The sequence below is a fragment of the Andrena cerasifolii genome, chromosome 3 (assembly GCF_050908995.1).
Source record: "Andrena cerasifolii isolate SP2316 chromosome 3, iyAndCera1_principal, whole genome shotgun sequence".
Taxonomy (NCBI): Eukaryota; Metazoa; Arthropoda; class Insecta; order Hymenoptera; family Andrenidae; genus Andrena; species Andrena cerasifolii.
In genome coordinates, this window is record NC_135120.1 from 21,349,521 (window position 1) to 21,361,623 (window position 12,103).

The 12,103-nt window shown below is 47.2% G+C and overlaps 1 protein-coding gene across 2 annotated transcripts in view; it reads left to right on the forward strand.

The window, feature by feature from the left end:
- Sema2a (Semaphorin 2a) overlaps nucleotides 1-12,103 on the forward strand; it is a 475,650-nt gene that overhangs the window by 78,142 nt on the left and 385,405 nt on the right. The window lies entirely within an intron of this gene.

Here is a 12,103-nt window from a genome sequence, read left to right on the forward strand (position 1 = left end):
AGCTTGCAACTGGCGAGCGAGGAATAATGGCAGAATCAACTGGCGGCTTGGCCAATTAGGCTACAGGAAGAGAAATCAGCTTGGTTAACTCACTTTCGTCGTTTCTACGGGATTGAAAACAGCTCGACGAAATGGTCGCAGAGCCACGTGGACAAATCTAATTTCGGGCATTTACCGAACGAACGAGAAGTTGATACAAAAAGGTGGAAGGTTTCTCAGCCGGGGCGTCGTGCGATCGTTAGGTAATATACGCAGCATTTCCTAGAAATAACAATCTGCGAAATTATGGCCGTCTGGTTTAATTGTCCAGCTGAAAAATTAAAATAATTCCCCCGCGCGTGCTAAAATAATTATATAACGAGGGAACAGCGGAAAAAAAAATGAGGAAATAAATGTATCCGTCTGTATTTACCAAGCTTCCCTGTGTTTAGTTGCTTCTGTATGGCACAGCCCTCCGCGTGCGTATCCTTTAACAACTACAGTTCTCATATTCCCTGTTCTGCCCGGCAAGTTTTAAAACGATGTACAGTAAAAAAGGGAAATACCAGTAGAGATGATTAAAAGAAGGTAATTAAAATAAATACGCTTTAATCTCTGCTCTTACTTGCCAAATATCATGCTGCGTGGCTCGAGGTCTGTTTAATCGCTTCGAGCCGGCGGAAGGAACTGAAACCTATTGGTGAAAGAAGTGTACGGGGGAGGGTTGGAGGGAGGTGGGAGCGTGTTGTAATAAACATCGTTACATTTAATTACACGGAATTACGCGAGCACTCCGAAGAGTAGAACACTCGAGAAACTCGGGAGATTGGAGCAGCGTTAATTCAATGCTTGCCTCGACGAAGTGTATAAACTGATTAATACGGTAATACCTCGGATCGATATTTGTGTTCGTGTGCCTGCCGCGAAGGCATCCGCCTCCGTGGAGCCGCCCGGCAACACACCGATAGTACGTTAAGTACCACGAAAGGAAGACACCAGTGTACTCGACAAAGCGGAAATAATGCCTCAGACGTCGTCTATCCAGCCTTCCTTCGTGCTCTCGCACGAACTATAATAATTGGTTGGATTATCGGTAGGATATGGTTATGGGAAGTGCGAAGCCCCGGGCCCCCGTCGGGGTAATCTCCACTCTGATTGCGTTTGACGCGTCATTGAGCGGAATGATGAAGGCGCACGTGAAACCCCCCGTCATAACCCGTCACAACGGCTCGTTCTTGTGCTCATTATTTCCCGGGCATTGTAATTTTTCACGCCCCTAAACGACGAAAACCCCGTCGATATTCCGATTTCGAAGCAGCCCCCTTCTCGCGGCTATTACTCTGAGAGCACTGTAATCATTCGCGCCCCTAAACGCCGAGAACCCAGTGGATATTTCGAATTCCGAATGACTCCTCTTTGAAAACATCCATCCTCGAGTAGTCGCTAAATATCTGGGCAATTAATCGATTTTCAAATTCTCTGTATTTGCAGTTACTGTGTCAAGAGCATTCGACGCTTTTCAATATCCCAAACGTTGCAGACTCGATCGGATTTCCAATTTCCCGGGCAATCCGAAAACGTGGAGCGAAGCTTTGTGATCGGAATAATTTTGAACATGATGCTTAACGGGCGGGGAGCGTATAAATCGTGCCCAAATTAAGCACGTCCAGCACGCACATTATTATTTCGCATAAATTTCTAAATTGCTGCTAATCACTAAGTAGCGGCGCGTTATAGTCTTACTTTAAACTCCACGCACGAACATTATACTACAGTTCGTAATAAATTACCAGTTTGATGCTAAGCACTTTATAGTTGTTTATCGCGCCTTGGAATCTGTCTGCCCACCTCGCGTTGAACGCCGACCACCTATAAAGGTCGTTTCAACGTTTACTAATTCCTCCTATCAAACGATATTCCATTTCTCCATTAAAAATCATCCCCCATTCTTGTAACGCGTGGAACACCGTGTAGTACTTGGAATCTCCTTGGCCCTGGCTGCGGGCAAGGAGAATACGATATTCCTGAACCATTTCACGATTCAGGGAACAGGCGAGGACTTCGACAAGCAACTGTCTCGAGCTACAAGCATTTCCTTCTATTTCCTTTTCCGTGTCTCGACTCGTGTCCCGCCCCTTTGTTATTTCATTTTCCGATGAAACTGTCCCCCTGTTTCGCCCGCGCCCCTGCGCGCCGATAAATCGAGGAGTGTCTCGATATTAATCGTCCGCGCGAGCAGACTCGAATAACGAGATTTTCAAGTAAATCAGCCAGGCAGATTACTACGCGATTCGAGCCGTTTGGGAATCGAGTCGGGGACACCCCTACCCGTTACACCTATTACGTCTGGTCAACGTGTTTCCTCAGCGAATTCGATACCGGGGAAAAACGGCGTGGGTGCCCCGGCGACGAGTTTTCCAGCCCCTTCACCGCGAGAAATACGGAAACGGTGGCCTGGAATCGATCGAGAAAACTTAACGCTCCTATCGGTTGATTTTTATCCACGCAGTCCCCTTTCGTGCCCTCCGGTCACTTCTCTTCTGCTCCTTTGTTTTTTGTCTGGCTAAGGCAGCCGCCTTACACGGCCGAACTTAATTAAATCGGGGGCTCAATTTATTTCGGAATTTCAGGCGAGACAGCGCTAACTTACGGCCGGTTTAACGCCCCATTTCATTCGTTTCGTTTCCAACTTCGAATTCGATCACGCGATTAGCGCGGAGCCATGCTTGATCAAGCGCGAACCCCGGGGAGGGGTTTCGTTCGAGGAACGGTTTTTTCGCGGCTCCTCCTGCCGAGGGAAAGGTCGGTTTAACCCTGGATCCCCTGGAATCACATCTGCGGAGTCTATTCTCTAGGATCACACGAGGATCCTCTCGGATTTGAATTCTATCAGGCTCGAATGAGACGAATTTGTAGCAGATATCTGTAGAGAACAAATGATATTCCTGAGGAGCGGATAAAATTCGCAATTTACGGAAACATGTCGTTGCCTCCATTTCTTTTTACTGAACGCTTATCAGTCCAATTAGTTGTTACCCTAAAATCGAACCCACTCTGGTCGTAAATCCTCGATTGTCTCGTAACAATGTCTCGTAAAAGTGAATACCGTACAAAATTCTTTTTCCACGTTCCGCGAGCGTTATTGAATGGCTGTAATTGCTTCGGAGTTTCCACGTGAACTCCGCCACCCATACAGCTATAATTCAAACAGCCGTGCACGCTCTGCCGGCACGCTAAAAGCACAAAATCATCGGACGGAGATACCAAGTACGAAACATCCGTGCACCGACGCGTACCGAACTCACGCTACGTTAATATTCTTGTACGCCGCACGTTTCAACGTACACCGATAACCCTCAAGATAAATAGGTAATTAATCGAGGTTGCCCCCTATCACGCAACGTAGCGTTGCGCACGCTTAATGCCTCGGGTCAAAGCACGTCGATCGACGTCGGCTCGTAACGTATTCACCCTATAAAAAGCAACGGAGGAAGTGTTCCGCGGAACAATATTAACAAACACGGAGAGGAATCTGTGCTCGTCTCCCTTCGAGCGACTTGTCCTCGCTTTGTAAGCAGGGAGCTTTCAATCTATTCGCCTGTGTTTTCTTTGTGTCTCGCTCCGGAAGTATCGTAATATCATCGTCAAAAGGAAACGGAGTAACTGTTCCACCATAAGCCAAGGCAGCTTCTTTGTTTACAGGTTGACGCGGGGAATACATTAAACGTAATCACGGAGTTAATCCTCTAACTATTTAGCCCGACGCACAGTGGTTCGAGTATACTACATGCTAGCTGGATGCAAAATTATTTTTTCGCGGGTTTGGGCTTATATGGGGTTCAAATTGTTAGAAAACATACCTGATTCGTATTACAGTTTATCATTTCACTAAAAATAATAATACAATGAGGCATACTTATAGTCACAGTTAAATTATAATACTGTGGTTTTGGTTTCTTTACCTTTAATGTATTAGTTATACTTTCATTCTATTAATATTCATGAAAGCGGTCAGGTGTGACACTACTTTGTACACTTTGCATATATGTATATATTTGTAAACATAATTCACGACTTGTAACCTAGTAGTAAGTTTTTCTTATTTCTTATATTTGTAATAATATATTTAAAGGGTTATACCCGTAAATAATAATATTATTATTATTAGTGACAAAATAAAATGTGATATGAATCAGGTTTGTTTTCTGAAAATTTGAACCCCATATGCGATAATTGAATATCGAATTTCTCATATGCAACGTCCCCCAGAAATGCACGATGCGAGGGACATAATTCCCTCTGAGTTTATATCGCAACTGTACTTGTGTACCTACGAGCCGAAATCGGGCATTGTATTATTCCACCCGAAAAGCTACGCCGTAGCGTAGGGTGATGGATGGAGGATCGCGCGCCGCTCACTCGTCAATGTAATTTTCTGCCAGTTACGATTCGACGGACAAATAAATGCGTGAATAGGCGGACGGTCGCGAGCACTGTATGCGCTGGTACAGTCGGCGCAAAGTAACCCGTGATCGGCGAAGCTTTGGTAGCGAAGTTCCACAATCCTAACATTGGATATTGGTTCGTCCCTTGGACGCACTTCCGACCTCAATCAAATTCCCAAACTACCTTCCTATCCATTTCTCGTCGACGACTGGACGAGAGTGAACGGGGCTGTCCCATCCCCGAATTCCTTACTACAATGCCACTCTAATCCGTCATGTTTGCTCTACAGCGCCGAGTACACGATTGTAGCCGCCACCGTTCTGAAATGTTTCGATAGCGTCAAACCAACGCTTCCGTCTGCATGACAATTCGTTTTCGAAGCCCCATTGTCCGTTGATTAAACGAATTGTGATAGGAGGGCTAGAGACGAGCCTCTGCCGTCGTCAGCAGAAAAACGGGATCGCTTCTGTCGCGCTTGCGCGCAGGTACGATTCGATTTTATCGTGAAATTATTTGATACCGTTTTTTTTCCTCCTGCCCGTTCCGGGGACCGTCTTGATTTCGCATTCAACCGTCGAATTTAAATGCGTGCCGCGTCCGCTGGTTTGCAAATGACTGGTGCGCAGGACGCGCGGATTGATCTAGTGGAAGATGCTTAGGTAGGGTGTGGTAAAAGCTTATAATACAAGGGGAAACAGGCCGATGCAGAATTCTTTGATTTTCCAGCGAACGCTAGTCCCACTCGTGAAAGAGACCAGCTACTTCAGATCCTAGCTCGCTTACTGTATAAGAAATTATCCGGCTGCGCTGGATTGCAGTAGTAAAGCTCCGCTATGCTTCCCTTCTTTATTTTGCGAATCCGAGGAGAGAGAAACGCTTGTCGTAAAATTTGAATAGCAATACCCGACAAACAGCAGTTCCATCCGTGAAAGGGTGAAGCGTCTTGAAAAGCAGAATTCAGGAAGAATATTCTCCCTTCCCTTGCTTTACGATCCCACCGCCCTTCTTACAACTGCGATTCCTAGCGGACCGTCGAATCCCAACTTTCGATTTCGTCATATCCCCTTGTTTCACGAATCGACGACAATCGACGGGAGTTTACGGGTTGTCGCCGGCTCGTCTTCGCCACCCCGAACTGCGCTGGACCGTGCGTAGAGGAAGGTCGGAGGATAAGGCGCCTTCATTGTCGAATGCTGACTGGTCTCGGTTTTTATCACTGACCCTCGGGGGACGCGCAGACATCCGAGGCTCTGGAGAAGTAGGTTTGCCATCTTTTCGTACGTTTGACGAGTCTCAGAGGGAACATCGGTAACCTGACGGGCCATCTACCCTGGCGTCTACATTTTTCGCGTGTCATCGGGGATCGTGCACCTGAAAACCGTGTCCCCGCGTGTGTCCTAAAAACCGCCGCCCCAAGTAGTTCTTTGTCGCATGGGACTATCAACGGACAACTCTCTTTAACTGTCAAAACTTTCGCGATACATATCACATGGGAAGGGAGAGCCAGCTAATAATGGCTGGAGGTAGCAGGAACGAGAGGTTTACTACCCTTAATCAGCCCCGTAATTTATGAGTCGCGAGCTGAGCTTATCGGTTCCGTTTGTGCCCGCAAAACTTCTATCTCGAGTAGCAGAGGGGACATCTAAGAAGTTGCTCTCGCCTATCGGCTCGCTATTCGCGTGGACAAGCATTTTTCGCAACAAGGAAGCAACGTGACTTCACAGCGCTCGGTGGGGAGAGTGTTGCGAGCGATAAGTTGGTGGAGTATTCAGGCGCAGTAGTGTGTGCATAGACGGCTGGCCATAATTAAGATGCATCCCTGAATGTCGCGCAAAAAAAAATAAGTAGTCGGACAAAAAGTGGCAGGCTTGTTAATTCTTGTAGGCACTTAAGTCAACATGCTAACAGCCGTCTCGAGTGGCGGTGCGACAGCCCAGGGTCTGTTAGTCCGAGCACGACCATGTGAGAGAGCACACATGAGAGAACGTCTGAACCACCACGCGCGCGTCACCCTGTCTACGCTCAAGTATTCGCTTACATACGCCCGCGGAATGAATGTCAGGGCACAATACGTCCCGCTAAGCATATCATGCCGTCGTATCTTGGCTACTTTCAGGTCGTTAAAAGGACGCACAGGCGTATGTATCTACCTACGTGCACGAGGGAGCACGTGAAGTATCGGTGGCGTCGAACTCGCTCGCAGAAATACACCCCGTTCTGTAGAATATCGAGTTCCCGAGGAAGAAGAAAAAGCAGAAGGAATTCCTGAGTTCGCGTACCTGAATGATTTTGGTTGCTTCCACGCAGATAATTCTGTGGTACGCACGCGCACGGGCCACTCGACGTCGCGTTTCTTTGCTGGAATTTATTCGACCAACCTTTTCTACTTGCTTGCCTCTGTTCTGTACGCTTTTTCGAATATCTATTTATAGTTCGCCCCATACATCGTGTAATAGGCTCCTCCGTGATTTGTTTTTTCAATCTTCACTGATCTTGGAGAATTTGGAATACGTTTCGACATATTTGTTGCATATGTATATAGTTGTAGAGCTGTCGGGGGTTGTTTCGCGTAATATTTTGTTTCTCACGCGAACGGTGAGGGCTATTGGAATATCTTCTTCTATTCTTTTCCGAGTACCGCGCAACCACCCTCTCGAGCGAAAGTTGAATTGAAAACGAAGCTGAGAATACCAGCGACACGTTCAACCGTACCATCGTCTATTTTTCAATTGTTTCGCGACTTGGCGGACTCAGCCATCGTCCCGAGTCATAACGGACCAATTCATTAAGGCATTCCAACGTTTCCGTATAACGAAAGCGCAATTAGAGATATGCAAAACGGCGTTTATATCGGCGGCGGAGAGGAGAAGGTACGAGGCCGAAGATGCCATTTGAATTGTGAAATACTTGGAGGGATTCCAATATTAACTGGTGGAATGCCGCTGAAAATAATGGAAAGGAAATGGTTCTCTTTGCTGACGGCTGACGAAACGACTTTTGGGGATGAATACCGTGTACTGGTGTATCGATAAAACTCCGTTGCGCCCCGTTCCCCAAGAAAACGAAGAAAAAAAGGCGAAAACAGAAGGAGGCGCGGGGGGAGGGGAGGACGCGAATTGAACGCCCGACGGTAAAATAATTTCCACCGCGAGCCAAACTGGATACCAATCCGAAAATCTCTCTGAAACTACCGCTTCATCCGTTCTCCGAGTATCGTGTAAACGATTCTGCGCTGACTTTTTTTTCTGCTGGAACGTTCTGTATCTAAACAACGGATCCTCTGACCATCCACAATACGGGCCATGTAAACTCTGCTATAACGTTTATCACGGATAAAAGGCAGCATGGCGGTTCCAAAATGCTGCTCCGCGGCGACCAAACTTTTTAACGGTCGTCTACCAAGTTGCCGCTACACGGATGATCTACGGCGAAGCCGACCTAAACGCGTAACATCGACTCGACGCGTTAAGAAGTGCGGCCGGGGCGAGAAGCCACCCCCTGGAAGAGGCTCGAACGTCGGAGGCGAAGCTGCGGAGCAGCGAACCGTTGCGGAAGTTCCTCTGCCTCGGTACAGGAAAGAAACACAAGCCGCGATTAAGGCTTTTAGTTGGGATGCCGGGTGCAAGTTGGCCGCGATGCGTGGAGAGGTTAAAGTTACGCTTCGCGTTGCTGGAAGGAACGGTCCATAGATTTGGTCGGAGTACTTTCTGCCCCGCGGAGCAGCCCTCTCGGTGCGCTGCGATTCCTCCACGCTATAAATACCGACACCGAGCCCTGGGGTCGAGGAAGGAGGGGACGGGGAACGACCTGACTGCTTGACCAAGGAACGGACTGGAGAAAGAAAGATGTCGGGCCAGAGAACTGGTGGTCTTTGGTGCGTGGCATTCTTGTTGGAAAACGCGGAGTTTCAGGAGGTGTAAAGACAGCCTGGCGCATTACCTGCTACCGTGACAGGTAATTGCTTTTATCCTGGCGTCTGTTCTCCTTCGAGTTAAGATAATTATCGGTGGGAAGAGTCTGGGTAACGGTACCGCGGGTGGAAGAAATGTTGCGAGACACTTGGGACGCTCTCAAGAGACGCGTAAACCGATACTATTGAGGGGTCGTCGTCAGGATGTCAAATCAGGCTCACCTTACTATTCCAACCCGTTGACTGAAGACCGTTCAGTCAGAAGTTGCCAAGAATACCTTCTACGATATTCCATCATTAAGCTTCAGTGTAATCTTTTCTTCGCAAAGAAATATCGTTCGCCCTCGGAGCGCTAGGGATTATTTCTATTCAATCGGGTTTGAAGAGCAGGGTGAAGCAACGGATGCTCCTACTCGGCGTAACATTTTAGTCCATATGTCGGGATAGGAAGGGGACGGTCGAGACGGGAAAACTTGGAAATCGCTATTTTAGATCCCCGACGTTCATTCCGGGTATCACATGTTTTTCCGCGCTGATACGTCCCTAAGGAAGGGGGCTATCAGTTTACTGGGCTCTCCGCCAATACATATGCAATCACATTCCTCTTCTGACCCACCGGCGTACAGTGACGGATACGTTGGCGCAAGGGTCGAACCTTGGGGCTATTTACCTAATCAGCGTCCGGGGTAAGATCGAGGGAGCACGAAAAAGGGCATCCGTCCGTTGTGGCTAGTAGAAGTCGTAAACTCCTGACAAGCGGCATTAAATCCTGCAGAATCCAGATAGGTTTGCGGTTACAAGAGAGATACGGCTATATGAGTGCCTACGTACACATACACTTGTACCCGTGTAAATGGTTTACCAGCAGTACGTGCATATATAGATCGCCGCACGATTCTACCTTCATATTCTGCGCTCGCGTAGAAGCGTACACGAACAACGAGGAAAGAAGCTGTATCTGTTCCCAACCCGTCGTGATAATTTTGGGTAATTAAATTTGGCCTCATAAATCGTGATTACGGAGATACGGTGTGTGTGTCTGTAACTTCTTCGAATGCAAGATGGTAAATGTTACGTGGGAATCGCGTCGTTTTATAAGGAACACGCTGTACGGTACTATATGCAGATGGACGACACGAAGGAAGGGGTTAACCGCATTATTTCGTTGAAGAACGATAGAAAGCGGTTGCGGTGTTCGCGCGAGCGGACAATCAGAGATAGTGGATGCCTGTAGAACGAGTGTAATTGAACGGGGCTTAATTAAAGGTGGAATCCCTTCGTTTTTAGCCGGCACATTGCTCGCGGTCAACGATGATGACACACGCTAGCCACTTCACTGGATAAAGACCGACAGAATGGTTTTTGTGTCTGATGACAGATATGCGGTGTCCCGACTGTTTGATATCAAAGTGACATGGGGAGCAGAAATTGAAAGACGAAAATACTATACAAAATATCTCCGACGCAGAATAGAACGGCGTTCGTCATTCATTCCCGTCGACGAAAAAAAAACTTTATTCGCCCGTTTCACGGTGCAGTACCTATCAGCCTGCTTTCTACGCATGCATATCAGCAGCCAGATTCTTGGTGATAGCATTCGAGACGTGGAAGAAGTAGGTAGCCCAACATACATATTAAAGTAACACAAAATCCTAGTGAATTCGAGATTCGTCATTTGTATACATATACGTGTATGAGGACATGCAGCTCGATGGTATCGCGAGAATTCTAAAGACTCTTTCACTAAAACATGCTGAATACCTCGAAAACATCACGTATTTACGTTATTGTAGCTTTTACAGCTTAAACCGTTCACGGCGGGGTGGAGGCCATTACAAGAATCACTGACGCTGCGCAGCAGATTAAAGGGTTGAATTATCTGCACCGGGCACGAAACATCCCTGTGGGTGTGCAGAATGCCGAGTCCTGTATCGAGTGTCGGTCGCGTGGCTCATCAACGTAAATGATTCTGTGACCGCGGCAGTTGCTCCAAAGACAGCGGCGTTGCTGGAACGATCATGAAAATAGCGGTTGCGAGCCGTAAAGCGAATGGCAGAGGTTTAGTGACGTTTCCGGGGTATGCGCGCGTTCTGTCGGTCGATCGCACGAAAGCCCCAGTTTGTCAGCGATGAAACGAGACTCTGGTCGACACGATCGCCGAACACCCGTCATCGTTTAAGTGCAACGGGAATTTATGTCGCGCGCAACGGCTGGAATGTGATATCGGGCTACGTAATAAAATCTCGTGTACGTTACAGCGGCAGCTTCCTACATTTGCGGTGCCCTGTTTCCGCGGGCCGCCGGAACGAACGAAAAGTGATAACACGATTGTGTCACAAGCCATCGATTACGGAACGGAACAGGCAGCAACTACGGCCCGTCAACCGCGACTAACGCTCTCTGCCCTGTCACTATTATGCGTCCGGTCCTTCATCCGTTGTATTACGATTATCAGGGTCATATATACGGCGGACAAGAGGGACCGGTATACCATAGAGAGGTAATATCGGACGTGGCCCTATTGTCAGTTTCGGCTGGACATGTTTGTAACGAGCCGGTTGTTGCTACAAACTGCCACGGCACCGTGGATCCATCGGTGTGTGCCGAGTAATTTATCGGGTCACAAGCTGACCGATATCTCCGAATAAAGCAGATGAATGGATTTAATCGGCGGCGTTTACTCAAGGAAAGTTTGGTTTAACCGCGCGCGCTATGAAGATCGCGCCAGTGTGGTTATGTACACATCGTAAAATGGATTTCTAAGAACTTTCTCCAAATAGAACAATCGGGTTTGATGGGAACTTAGTTATTGATATCCCATAAAAATAGGTCTGGGCACGATCCCTTTGATAGTTATTCGCGCAGAGTCTCGGTGTGCTTCGCATAACAATTAATAGCATAGAAAAAAAAATGTATTTTTCGTTAACGCCTGAGGTGTACGTGTATTGATTTCAGATAGACAGGATCGACGCCTGGTGGTAATAATGTTGCAAACGATTCCATCTTGAAAGTTGAAAGAGTCAGTTAATATATCGAACGTTTAACCTTCGCGAAAAACATACGTTCGAGATATTCTACGATAGAAATCCGAGTTAATTTAAGATAATTTATCATGGAAGCATATTTAGACAAAGTTCCCTTACTGTTCCTCAGTGCTGGATCCACCGTCAAGGTAAGTCCGACTATAACAGCACATGTCTGTAGGCATTCTGTAAGTTACCGACACGCGCGCGAAAGTTGTTCTTTCTCTTGGGGTTGTAAGGCCCAAGTAACTCTGTAGTACGCGGTGCTGATAATCTTATCACTCGCTAAATTAATTTTAAGTGATTGTTAAATTACGAAAAAGGAGCTTGCTGATCCGTACGATGATCACACAATAGCACGAATGTAATTTGTTCTATAGTCTTAGTCACGAATGCTTGACTAGACTAATTACTCAAGTGCGTATGATGACTTGAGTAAGAGAACTGTTTGACTGAGAGTCTTAGTCACGAATGCTTGACTAGACTATAGAATAGAATCGCTCGAGACACGATTGAATTCTGTCTCGTCTCGCCTTTCGACGTCGAAGGTAGACAAGACATCAGAATTTCGGGAGGTGTTAAATTGCTGATTGGCTAGCATTTTCTCGAAGAGAAGGAACCTTCCTTCCGCGATTTCGGTGGTGGAGGAGGGAATCTCTCCTTCTTGGTGACGTAGCAGAGGAAAAACCAGACATCTGGCTAGCAAACCTAGCTAGGTTGTTCGGTCGGAGCGTTTAACCAGGGT